At 39.4% G+C, this 14,175-nt stretch overlaps 1 protein-coding gene across 9 annotated transcripts in view; it reads right to left on the bottom strand.

Annotated features, from left to right (window-relative positions):
• The window catches only part of map2 (microtubule-associated protein 2), a 136,941-nt gene extending 127,278 nt beyond the window's left edge, over window positions 1-9,663 (bottom strand). For 7 of the 9 annotated variants that reach the window (XM_078174420.1, XM_078174422.1, XM_078174423.1 and 4 more), the window contains exons 1-2: window positions 9,584-9,663; window positions 9,240-9,327 (exon numbers count right to left, since the gene is read on the bottom strand). The gene's annotated coding sequence lies outside the window, so the exon portion shown is untranslated. The remainder of the gene's footprint in view (window positions 1-9,239; window positions 9,328-9,583) is intronic. The other 2 variants (XM_078174421.1, XM_078174429.1) reach the window with 1 other exon arrangement.
• Between the last annotated feature and the right edge of the window lie 4,512 nt (window positions 9,664-14,175).

Genomic DNA, 14,175 nt, shown 5'->3' with positions numbered 1-14,175 from the left:
GTTTTTCTGGGTTCAGCCCACACATGTTTTTCTGTGAGCTCTTTATCCGCGCTGCCGTGTACTGTTGGGTGCAGAGAATGAGGCTCTATAGAAATAGTTACTTCCTATAGACCCCAGACATCTGACTGCTGCCAAAAATAAATTCCCCATTCAAAATTCTACTTGCATCTTTTCTTTGTTTATTTATTTATTTATTGCTTTTTTTGACGTGATATCCAGCAGGGATGCATGCGCCTCTCAAACAAGCCCTGCCTCAAATTTTGCGAAGATTTTCTCGTGCTTTGGAGGAGAGCGTCCACCAATACCTGAAAGAACAGCAGCTGGCCTGTTATCTCTGTCAGCCTGCTACCTCGCTGCTGACAAGTGCTTTTTTTGATGATTATTTTCTTTAAGTAACTGCAATAAGATAGGTCCTATTTAATTTTCAGCCTGGTTTCAACTCAAGAAGCAATATTTTCAGGTTTACAAGCAAAGCACTATGTCCTTAACAGGCTTTGCTGCATGAAATTAGTCATGAAACAGAAAAGATATACACGCTACTCCTGTCCCGTTTCACGCCACATCTTATGCCAGAGCTTTGCATGACGATATTAGACGGCATTAATTTAGCTAGCAGTGCCTACTAAACTGGAAACTGACTGTATTTGATGGGAAGGAAGCATCTTTGGGAAAACAGAAAATCTGGTAGAATTACAAATATACTTCAACAGCTTTAAGACATCAACCTCTGAAAAACAAACTACTGAAGAGGTAGATTCCTTGAGAGTGTACAGTAGTTTATCTGGAACTACATTTTCAGTCGCTTAGAGTAGCTCTGGGTCAAGCCTATAGTTTAGACACCTTCGTTACTACCCACATTCACTCATGGAGGTACAGTATGCTACAAACAGCAGTGGTTTATCCTGGACTCAGAGCTGTCAGGAAGACAGATAAGTCTGGGTGTTGGGACGGACTGTTGTGGGTTTGACGTGACTGATCTCAGCCTCCCACAAACCAAAGGTCAGCTAGCTGGACCCCGGCTGTCCCAACTGGTGAAATAAAAAAATCAGAGTTGAAGAACAGAAGCCCAACGAGACACTTAAGAACAGGCCAAATCACTGTGCTGTGGAGCAGGTAGAAATCTGACAGTGGACAAAGTGGATATCCTTTAACTGCAGGTTATGTGAGGTCAGCCATACCTTTCTTGAACCACAGCCAAAAATGGAAATTACATAGCTTAGACTTGTCAGTGTGATGGGCCACTCTCTGACAGGACTGTCAAGAACACAACAACTGAGGTCAGCGTTCTTCAGTCCAACAGCATTTTAACGCTGATCGAGGATTACCACTTCCGCTTCTTATTTTCTTTGATGATGGAACAATCTGTGAGCCTTTCATTTTATGGCCATGTGATGATGGTAAAGGTGCTAAAACCTGAGCCTCATGGGTAAAACATTAAATTTGACAGGTTGTCTATTCAATGGAGATACTAGGAAAAACAAGGTGCGCATGGCCTTTGACCTGTTCACACCTGGTATTAACGCGCTTCTTGGGTGATCTGATCACAAGTGGACAGCTCTATGTCTGTCTGTTCACACCTGACATACAACGCGTCTCTTGTCACATCATTTCCGACTGCAAAGACCAAATGCATTGTTATTTTAAACTGGTGGAAAGCAGCGATGCACTTCTTGTTCCTAGCCTGCCTGAAATTAAAAGACGGGATCAAAACAGTACAGTCTGGGTCTATTCCTTGGCATATTCCAGGCAAACCAAATCGTCCAAGATGTTTAACGCACATAATATATCTCTATGGGCTTTTCCAATTTTTCGTTGTTGCCTGTTGTTGCACTTTGAAACAGCAGCACTGGAGCGTGAATGAGTATACTTCAGCTTTCACAGAGGACGTCAGTTGAGTAGGCAGTCCTTCAATGTGGCTCAGAATACAGTCGCGTACACACTGTTAAAAGAAGACCAAGACCATCTCTGAATGTGGTCTGAATGATCGGATCTCAACCTCAATACATCTTGGTTGGTTTCAGACCAAAAAGCTGATTGTGATCATCGATCGTGATCTTGTGATCGGATCACCCAAGATGCATGTTAACATCATGTTTTTCTTGACACCATCCTATCAGACCTTCATTACCACAACCAAGTAAATACATTTATCTTTGCTGATATTAGGTCTGAATCCTTTATGAACAATCAAACTTGTGAACAGTTGACTAAGTCTGCAAACATCTGTCCGGTGAGCCCTGAGGCAAGACACTGACTCTACCAGCTAACAGTCACACCTCTGTATCTCACCCTGATATGAAAATAAAACCTACAGGTGTCAATACCAGGGGTCTCATTTATGAACATTGCATATGCATAAAATGAGTCTATAAAAACAGAGTTCATGGGAGAAACTTTTACCCATGCTTATGAACACTCTGGAGACAGGAAACGACGCAGATGGTGAGGTGGAAGCCTGATTGTAGAAATTGCCGAATATTTTTTGCCGCACACCATTTTTGGTTTTTGTGCGTACGTTTATTTCTAGTATGGATCCTATGCACTGTTTTATAAAGACTATTATACTGTATACTTGACTAGACGTGAGCTTACTGCACATACTCAACTGCACCACAATGCAAGTGTGCAACAGCCGGCAATGGCAGAGATTTTAAGGTATTATGGTTGTCTGCTTGTAGGTATCCTTGGCCCTCTGCCCTCCAGTATAAAACTAAATATAAGCAGCCAGCTAATGTACAATGCCAAGCACTTTATCAACGACATGCTAGTTGTTTATGGTCGCTGCATTCCACCTTGTTTTTTATTTACGCTCCCCGCCCTTGAAAAGAGAGGAGGTCAACTTCAAGTGCAAAGATAAGTGAGGTAATGCTGGATCTCAGTGTTTGACTCAAGGCAGTTTGCATTCACTAGATGACTAAGCAATCAATAATCTCCTTTCAACAGTTGTCTTTTGCAGAAAAATATGTTGTTTGTGACATTCAATAATGTCAACAGAGCATTTTCAATACTTATATAATCTTTAAAAACATAACTCCTTGAACAAATGCAAGAGTCACATTTGGTAGCCCTTAGTGAGTTATTTCTGTACCGAACATCTGCTACTTTCCACCTCTCTCATCCAATCTCAAAATAAGTACTCCTGTATGAAGATGGGGATTTTCCCTCAAGGGTTGCCACACTTAAGTTTAGTTTTGACTCAGAGGATGGCCTATCTGAAATGATTCAACTTAAATATGTGAAGAGAATACAGGTTATATAAAATAAGTCAGGGTTAAGGTTTTGAAGGACTGTGTTGTTGGTCAAGCCCAGAAATTAGGAAATTGTAGGTGATGTTGCTACAGTAAAACTGACAGATTTGTTTAAGGGATTGGTACAATATAAGCGAAATATACTGTAAATATACATTGTATAATATGAATACTGTACAATATGTTACAAATTGGCATTAAGCTATGTGCTTCAGTGTTGCCACAGGACGTTTGGGTGATGGACAACTGCATATAAATATCAGAATGCCCATAAAGCATAGATTTAAAGCATATTTTATACTTGAGCTGACACAATAAGTCAGTCAACAGAAAATTAATCTGCAACTGTTTTGATAAACAAACATAATAATAACCCTCAAAAAATAATGAGTCATTTTTCAAACCAAAATATCAAGTGTTAGTTCTAGACATTTTTGAGACGAACAATTAATCTATTACTTAAAGAAGACTATTAGCAGATTAATCACTAATGAAATTCCTAACAGTTAGCTGCAGCCCTAGTTGACATCTAAATGTTAGCATAAAGCATCTTCTCACTACTTAATAGGCACCTTGACCAATGAGCTAATCTTCCAAAAACCTTGAGTACTTCATTTAGGCAGAGAGAAAGGACGAGAGATTGGCAGCTAGCTGGCAGACATGCCGGGCTGAGTGTGTGTTGGTGCCGCTACCAAAGCTCCCACCGAGTGTCTCTCTTCTTTCATACAAAGAGCCTTTCCCACATTGTCTGTCTCTCACACACACAAACACACAGGGAGCATTACGTCAATCATTAAATGTGACAAGCGAGGACTGCCTGTTTGTGTATTTGTGTGTGTGTTTGTGTGTGTGCCCAGCTGACTAAGTATCTTTGTAGGAATCAGGATTAGGTTGTCTCACTGACACACAGGGCTTATGTAAAGCTGACCTACACTACATGGCACCACATGAGTGTGAACTGGCCTGCTGCAGTGCTACCTGGCACCACTACCTGGACTGCTCGCTCTGACAGCCGACTGTACTGAAGACAATGAAGATAATCGATTCAGCAAATGTTTCCTTTAGATCTCTGTACAAGAAATGTGGTATTTTACTGGTAATATTTTACCTATTCAACTCTAAACATTGGACACAAGCCAGGTTCCCACACAGTTTTATGGACAACATTTCAAAGCTTTTCCATGACCATTTACAGTGTGTAACACAAACAAAACTGTATAGAACACTTTACTCCAAAAAGTTAATTATATTATTGAAGGCAGTCCGCAAACATGGAGCAGTGGAGCTCCCATAGTGGGGAAGTGACAACTGACAGTTCGGTTGGCCCATCAAGTCAAGAAATTCGCACTCCAACTTCATCATATATTGACGTTTTGGTTATGGACTTTCCACTTCCACATACGACATGCAAAGTACCCTGGGTGCATTGGGTGTTGACGTTCTGGGACACTGTGACAAGTTCTCTTTTGACGTTTGGCATTTACATACAGTCTCTTTCAAAATAAACGCACTACGTCGCTACAACATCGTGAATTGATGCTTTTTTTTCCCTTCAACAACAAACACACATGGTTGGGTTTAGGCAACAAAAACACGATTAAGTTTAGGAAAAAATAACTCTTACGGGACAAGAACACTGCTCACTTGGGTGAAAGTCCGTGTTTGTTGGACCCATCCACCACCACTTACACCCGCCCCACTTGGACCTTTGCCGCCTTAATTTTTGCCCTTGTCCTGCCGTGTTTCCCTCTGACACCGCAAGACATTGCTCAACTATAACGACAACTGGCCGTGCATCATGCCAACTTTTTTTGTTGGTTTCTGATGCTGCAAGTCACTGCCCACGCGCCTGATTTTGATGACTTCAGAGTGAGAAAGGGCTCCATCGGTTAATTTGCTCAAAAAAAAAAAAAAAAAAAAAAAAAGGAATGCTCCATACCTTCTAACTACCACGCTCCTTTTTCAGAGCAGTTAAAACGAAACTGAAGAACCCATTACTGTTAGTAAACAGTATGATGTTTTTTGGTGGGTAGGGCTTAGCTGGAGGCAAGAGTCAGGCAACAGTTCTCCACAGACATAAGTCAGCACTAGCTAGCAAGTTAATTGGCTTGTTTTAGACAATGGAGGAAGATGATACAAGTGGTGCATACAGAAATACTCATTCCAAGTGCCGTTGCACTCTGGCACAAACTGGACCATTCATATATTCTTAACGCTATCAGAATGTACCGTTCCGTTATTCAGAGCACCACACTCTCGGAGCGGCAGAGTGCAGAGTGGAGTGAATGTGTGATTAACTTAACCTCTCGTTATTTCATATAGACATATAAAGCTTTGTTTCTTTGACCAACAGGGCTCTCATTTCAGTGTAGAGCATCAGAATTTACAAACGCACCACGTTACACATCACTCGCTCTCCGGGACTGCGAGTGTTACATGAAAAAGTAAACACTGACCAATGGGACCAGACTGGCCAACCCGTATGCTCTCACTCAGTGGACGGATGATTTGGCAGGATTGCTAAAGGTGGGACGGCCGGCTTTGCGGTTAAATCTTACAAAGAAGGACGACACTTGAACGGTTTCCTCCAGCTTGTTTTGCTATCGAAGCTAATGTTAGCTAATGCACTAAAAAGTTAGTGTTACACAGAAATCCAATATTCCTCTTAATACTTCCCCAATTTCTGATGAGGGGGACATATAACCCTTAATACACATAACGTTATTCATCCCTACAACAGTAACCTGATATGGAGTGTGCGATGAGCATTTGTGATTATGGCCTCCATTCAAACCGTTCTTGTTATCACATTAACCATAGATGTCTTTGTTTTTGTTGATGGACAGTGGTGGCTGGTAGACGATCAAATTTAAGCTTTGAGCCATGACTCCTATTCTGGCACCCAATAACACAACAAGATAACATTTTAAGACTCCTATGTAGCCTACAGCCCTGTGGTGGTGAGTCGTGTTTTGTCTCCAGCTAAAAAACTCAGGTCATTGTGACGTCAGCCCTAAAAGGGTCTATACTACACATCATGTATCAGCTACATACAATAATTTTGCTGTTATGTTACATTACATGGAAGGTTATCCACGGAGGATTACTGAAACAATTTCATTACACACAAGAAAAATTCCATGGCTTTTCCAAAACTGTCATGGATTTTACCAATTCCATGAATTTCCGGGCCTGGAAAACGAGACTGTGGAATTCCATCACTCCCAGGTTTTCCATCACCGTGGGAAACCTGACATACTGTAAATGTAATTACTGAGATAAGATTGCAGTGGCACGGCATTACTGTACAACAGACATTGAGTCTATTAGGGCAAGCAACACATGTGGTCAGACAACAAATCCCCGGTTTAACCTAATTATCCAAACGATCTTATCAGGAGCTGCAAACAGAGGTGAATGTAACATTTAGTACCCAAACTGTCCTCTGTGTCCAGTAGACTTCTCTTAGTCTTTACTGTCTCTTTCTATATTTTTGTGTCCCACATCTCAGCAATGCAGTTTGTGCGTGCAAAGCTATCATCACTATATGAATGCCAAAAGCTACAATAATAAGACCCTTTCAACCCAGTGTTTTCTCTGAGGTGAGTATCTGGAAACTGTCACACTCTTTGCCTTAATCTCTGTCTTTCTTGATTTTGTGTAACTCTGTGGGAGCCAGCCAGTCTCCCCCGCAGGTGGTCTAAAACACTGCCACCAGGCTCCTGACTGGCACCAAGAAGAGAGTCCATTAATCCCTCAGTAGCCTCGCTTCACTGGTTACCAGTCAAATAAACAATTGGTTTCAAGGTTCTGTTTTTAAAGCCCTGTATGTTTTGTTCTTTTCCCTTACAGGGTTCCTCTGACCCTATTCTTCTTTCAGGTTTCCTCACTCCTGCTGGTTAAAACCCAAAGGAGATTTTCAGTATTGAGACTGCAGAAAAGCTAAACACTCACTATTAGGTCTTCCCTTCTATTGATGTTTTGACATCAATAGAAAAACCCGTCTTTCAATCCGACTTTTATCTTTAGGCTCGTCGTGAATATTTTCTTTTTCCTTTTTTGCTAAATGATGATATTTTTCATGTGTTCCTGTGTAGATCCATACTTCCAAGAGAAATGTGCTTTACTATCACACAGACAGCACTCCTAATTAAACTAAAACCTCAGGCTATGCTACACACTCACCTCATGCTTAATTTATTCACAGGAAACTCGCGCTATACATCTGTACCTTTCCACAATACTATTGTACAAGTCGAGTTCATTCAGAAAGACCGTGAAAAATGCCATCCCTCATAAGATCTCTGGTTCATCTCCCGATTCCTCGCGCTGATATCTGACTGACAGACTTTCAATCCGGCCTCCTTCTGTACTGACCCACACAACACCGGCAGTGATTCATTAGCTCAGCTATACACGGCTCGTGCATCACCCTGACATCTTCATTTTCAGCTGATGTCTCTACACCTGAGCTAATGAATGAATAAATGTATAAATGAATGGATGAAGATTCACTCACTATCAAATTAGTTTTGTAAATCAGCTTGTAATTGCTACTTTATATTGTCACAGAGAGTTCGAGATGAGTTTCTGGTACGTTCAGGCAGAGAACAGGCATGTCATTATAAAACCTGGCTAGCACCTCCCATCTCTGAGGTCCACTTCCCCTCTAAGCCCTTACCAAAACACAAACACCATCAGTAAACTTGCCTACCTCGTCACTTCCAATGAGTTCCACAAAATCTATATGAGGAATTTAGCACTAAAAGGAGTCGTTTTGGCGTGCATATACATGTACGAACACAAGATGCCAATGTTACAGCATTTCAGAGGTTGCAAATAATCTACAGATTGTTTTAAATTTAAATTCAATTGTAAAATGGGTGTCAAAAATGACGTCTTTAATATGTATAAGCCAAAGACACATTTCCATGTGTCAACACAGACAGACAGCAATCTATAGGTGCTAACTGTGACGAATCTCCCAGTTTTCGCTCATAGCCTCCCCTCTGTCCGCCCTTAGCATATAACATCCAAAGAATCACATCAGTATACCGCTGAATCTGCTCCTGACAATCACAGCAGGCAAAAAGCAAATGTAGCAGGGATGATAGATACCGATAGACGACCAGCCCGGTATTCCAGGACTATCAGCCCACTCCCCTCAGCGAGGAGGAGGAGCTCCAAGCTGCCTGCCTGCCTGCCTGGCCGTTCATGACTCAGTGCACCCCAGCCTCATCCTGAATGCATCAGGCATCCAAATTTGCCTGCACACACCGTGGTCAAGTGGACATGACAAAGGGAAATCAATAGTCAGCCCCTTTATGTAAATGAGATTGAACTGAAGCCTGCATGTAGTGAACAAGACATCTATCATGTTTAGGATCAGCATTTAATATCCATTCAGTATGAGGTGGAACAGCCCAGCCTGCTTTAGCTGCATTTGCCATGTTGGGCTCATGATGAAGCAGGGGTTCAATAAAGAGATCAGGATTGAACAGAAACAGCTTTTACACATGATTTCAATTAAATAAAATCACCTCAACAGCACAAATACAGCAGATACAATGGGATTATTTAACATTAGGTTATGTTGCCTTTAACAAACATGCACACATTGGGGTTTAATTGTGTGATCAATCAGAGAGGGACCAGCCAATATGACTCAGCACCTGAATTTGCACCCCTCTTTCTCTTCCTCTCTCATTAGGCAGCGCTGCTCAGATTATAAATCACGTTTACATTCCTACAGGAGCATATTCTCAATGATTTTTCCACAGTGACCTCATGTTAAATCTGTCTATAATGTCTTATAGTCGTACTATCCGCGCACTGCCACCGCAGCAAGGCAAGTTCCCGCAGTGACCGCAATAGGTAGAGCCTTTATGTAGCACAATGCAGACATTATCCTGTCAAGCCGTCAACAAAACAAGCATTACAGTGCGTAATTGGAGCAATAATAGGCACGGCAGCAATCAATAAGTCTCTTACCTATGACAGAGATCTGGCTCTTAGATCTGTTGCTCAGCTGTGATTTCATGTCAGACTTAATTCCGCAACACTGCTCATGTAACCCTGGCTGCAAACAGAGATGAGACAGAACAGACTCATCAGAACCCAGACCCAATTCTCCTGGAGACGAACAATGCGTCCTTTCTCCATCCACACAGAGGGGCACCTCATCATTTCAGCTCCGATGCCTGCTCAAATGGTCATTCACTGTCGGGTGTAAATATGCAACATGACCGCCAATAAGACAATCTCCTGTCATCATTCATACATAATATCTCCTTTTATCAAGCTGTTAAAGAAAAAAAAGACGTGTCATTTGTTACCTGTTCGGCGCAGTGTCTTTCAGTGCAACTCCGGTTCTGTCGGACACAGGGGCTCCGCAGCCTACAGTTACCGTAATGACTGTACAAGTCTCACCGTCACATTGTCATTGTGCTCTGGTTATTACGGTGTTGTGCTCCACCCGTTTTCTAGAATTAAGAGAGCATTGGTAGATATTGTGTACATTATTTTAAATTTAGGAGAGATTTAAACGCGATGGTAATGTAAATGTAACCTCAACAATTCTGCATCCTTTAAAAAAGTTTCTATGGTGTCATTCGTGGACAAAAATGTCTGCGCAAAAAAAAAGCCATTAAAATATTATAAATTATTTTCTAGTTTCAGTGAATTAATCTTTTAAACCATTATCACTCCTGTTCACAACTACCGAATATTCATTTATTTTCAGAATTTTTATTATTTAAAGGCCAGTTTGTTTACATAATATCACTGTTGTTTGTTTGTTTGACTGATTGTTTTTTCATTAAAAAAAAAACAATACAAAATTTGAATTATTTTCTGTGCATTATATGCTAAGGTGATTTTTTATTCTTTATTTTTTACAGTTTGGGACATATCAATGATTAGCAACAACATTGATTTTGATATTTTTATGCACTTTTTTGTCAGATTTAAAACAAACAAACAAAAAAAACAACTCCCTCTTCGTCCAAAAATGTCCACATCAAAAAAGTTATAAAAATTATATACATCAATATTATTTTCCACTTTTACAACTCCAGTTCGCATCATACAGTATCTACCAAATATTCATTAATTTTCAGAATTTTAACCCTTTAAATGTCAGTTTTTTACATGACGCTATTATGTTTTTAGATGAAAAATAAATGACTCAGTGTCCATATAATAGGAGTAAATTTTGGTGGGGGATATTATTAGGACTTAAGTCAAGATTTTTTTTTCTTGAGGGTTTTTATTCCTCTCTAGGCATGAAAAAGTAAAGTTTAAAGAGTTTTTCCACATGTGCACTCAGTTGGAGCGCATGTGTTAAAGTTTTCAACTGGAGAAATACAAACCAATTTAAAAAATGATATATATCAAATGAAACTTTAAAATATATACTTTAATGCTAATAAGCTAGTGTGTTTACACATTTTAACATGTTCATATACTGTTCAATGCCATGGAAAGGTGTTGAACTGTACCTACCTCCCCCCTCCCTCTTTCAGCTCCATCCTCTTCACTCCTCAGCCCCCCACCCACCTCCTCCTAGTGAACTATATCATTTTTTGATGAGCATTTTCCACAAAAATGACAAAAATATTGCCAAAATATTGTTTCTGTTACAAAAACTGTACATTACATTCTAACATAAATCAGTTGATTTACAGCTCAAAGTCACTGCAGATAAGATATTTTCAAGAACAACAAGGTTGCAGTAATGCTATTAATTGTAGTTGAAATATAGCCAGTGATGCATGATGTCCAGTTCAGTGGACAGATGATTAGTTGTAGTTTCCTCACAACATAAAATTAATACTTGGAAAATTTGGCAACTGCATTACTCCTTCGATGTTACTTGATATTGACAGATTTTATTTACCTGCCAGGCTCTCCTATTATAGAAGGACTGGCAAGATATTCTTTAGCTGAACAACATTAATTGCTTTCTGTCAGCCATCTTGGTTTTGACAGATTTGTGTTGCACTGACAACACCTGTCCAGTGGGTGGCAGTGTATGGCATGACGCACTACAGGGTCCACTGTAGTGACCTAAATGCAACTATTAAAACCGAAACAGATACAAGAAAATGGCTTTCAAATAGCTGTCCACTGTAGTGAGCACTATGTATGAAAGGGTTGAAAATAAAGCAAAAATACCAGACTAATTTCACAGCGAATGAAAGAAAAATGACATGAGAACCACTTGCTCTTACATGTAGGCACACAAGAACACCCTTTCAAGGATACACACGTACATGCATGCACACAAGCATTGTGGGTTTCACTGTGCCTGTAGTGCAATAGAATGCTTATCTCTTTAGTTGCACACACACATACACGCAGACACACTAATTTATCCACACACATACACACTTCTGTCTGACAATTATCAACACAGACATGATTTTGGTTTCATTACACTGGCCTACAGTGTTCCTAATACAGCATCAATGCCCCTAGTGGAGACCAGGAAATCAGCATGCAATTTCCCCATAGTGCAAATACTGTATGAGAAGATGGCTCAAGGTGGAAAATAGTAAACACTAAAATTTGAAATTTGAAGTCAGCACTCTAAAGTAACAGTCCGATATCACAGAATGAAAGCCGTTATGCTGTAACTGGCATGAGATTAAAAAAAATGTGGTTTTAATTGGGTCTGAGAGGGTGTTTTTAGGCTACACTGTTTCTTATTGACTTATTATGAGGCTGAACTTCCAAAATTTGAAAGAAAACTCACACTCTCCCCAAAATGTATGCCATATGCATTTACACAGCCAAAGTTATTAAAAAATAAAAATCAAAAGGACAACTATTTTGCAAGAGTGCATAAGGGTTAAACTTGTGAGTGTATCTGTTGCTGTTAGCTTGCTAAGTTAGTTAGCTAAACTAGCCCCTTCATCCAGGATGTCTTTCCTCCTGAAAAAATATATTCTTGAGGCTATCTGTTAGAGGAAATAAAATTACACATTTTGAACCCCTCATAAATGACGGATGTAATTGCCGTAACAAAATGTGGTTTGTGCTTGCCGGTGGGTTACTATACACTACGAACCTCAAAAACCATGTTCATCTTATTTACCCTTTGAAGTATCTATATAAAATAAAATAAATAAATAAATAAAATAGAATACAAAATATAATGAAATGAAATATATAAAATAAAAATAAAATGAAATAAAATAGAATAAAAAAATAAAATAACATGAAATAAAAATATATAAAATAAAATGAAATAAAATAGAATAAAAAGATAAAATAACATGAAATAAAATATATAAAATAAAATAAAATGAAATGAAATAAAGTAGAATAAACTAAGATAAAAAAATAAAATGAGTTTCTATTTGCAGAATTTTAAAATTAATGGAATCGTAGGTGTACTGCTTAGAGCTTTGAAAAACAAGAGGAAAACTCTTGATAACTTACACTTTCCACTAGAACTACTTTTTTTTTTTTAGAAAGAAATAATCCCTACAATGTGGACATTCTAATTTGAAAACATACCATTACCGTGAGATTTAAATCAAGATTTTCTTGATTCAAATTGTAGAGGGGAAGACGTGCATTGACAGATAAGGACATTTAAAAATCATGCTATCTCACAGTAAAAACAAAAATGTACAGCATAAAAGCAGTCATATTACAGTATTGTAATAGAAAATTGTAAAGCTGGGCTGTTCAAGATGTTCTCTGATAAGAGCACCCTCTGGAGTGCAACTGCTGTACCTGCAACATGTAGAAATAAAATATAACAACGTGCTGCTCTTCATAGTTGTATCCATGATATATAGACTGAGTTCATTTGAAGGGATACTAATTACTAACAATTTATCTCCAGTTTATTCTGTTAATTCCAGTTCAATGAGCAGAGGCTTGAGGGATTCTGTTTCAATGTTGACTGAAGTTGGCTTCTAAGGAGCAATATGGCCCCCATGTGGCCACCACAGGCTCATCTTGCCCGCCAGCTGCCAGATCAGACAGATGTGACTGGGTAGAGGCTGCCGGCTCCCTTTGACTGCTCATGGTAAGATGAGAAGGCCTCTTGGTCACAGCACCTGAGCCAAAGATGGTTCACAGCTTTTGTACCAGAGTGCAACAGAAGACAGAGGGGGAATATTCCACCTGTTCATATGTTGGGTTGTTGGCTGCTTTGCTATATGCACATTTTACATGTCAGTTTTTCAGCAGACATTTGAAGCAATGGAAATGGAAAACTCAATTAATAATCAAGTCCTATTAACTCCTACCATCCTGGAATAAAATAATTATTATCTGTGAATTAATTTCATGTGATTGAGTTTCTAATTTTGGGCAACCTGTCTCCCGTCCCTGGTATGAAGCAACTGACACACATACATGAAGATGAGAGCGATGACCTTGACCACCATCTGCCCATTAGGCCTCCTGGTAGCTGCGAGGGATATTATAAGAGGAGGTTATACATATGGGATCAAAGTACGAGCTGTTTCACTGGGACTATGGCCCTAAAAAGCAGCGACCTCTATAAATGTTAATCATCTAAATCACCGACATGACCTCGTATTAGTTTGTCCTTTCAGTACTAGCTTGTGTCAATGACACCTTAGTTAAGTACACTTGGCTGAAGTTGCAGACACACTGCACGTGACTGAAATAGAAATCACAGAGCTTCTGATCAGAAGCTTCACTTAATGTTTCTATTTTTAGAATTGCTGCATGTCTGAAGGCACATTTTCAATTTTTCAGTGTGTTCGCCTGTGCTGTGTTTATAATCCTTTTTTCATCGTTACAATTCTGCTTTAAAGTGAAATTCTCAGCTTTCACAGGTTGTAGAACGTAGAATGGATTTGTGATGCTAACAGAAACCTGATGTTTTTCCTTCTTCTTTTCTTGATATTTCTTCTTCTCTGTATCCAATTTGAAATGAACA

Source organism: Epinephelus lanceolatus, chromosome 14, assembly GCF_041903045.1.
Source record: "Epinephelus lanceolatus isolate andai-2023 chromosome 14, ASM4190304v1, whole genome shotgun sequence".
NCBI lineage: Eukaryota > Metazoa > Chordata > Actinopteri > Perciformes > Serranidae > Epinephelus > Epinephelus lanceolatus.
Note: the sequence above shows the minus strand (reverse complement) of the source record. Positions and strands in the feature narration are given on the sequence as shown.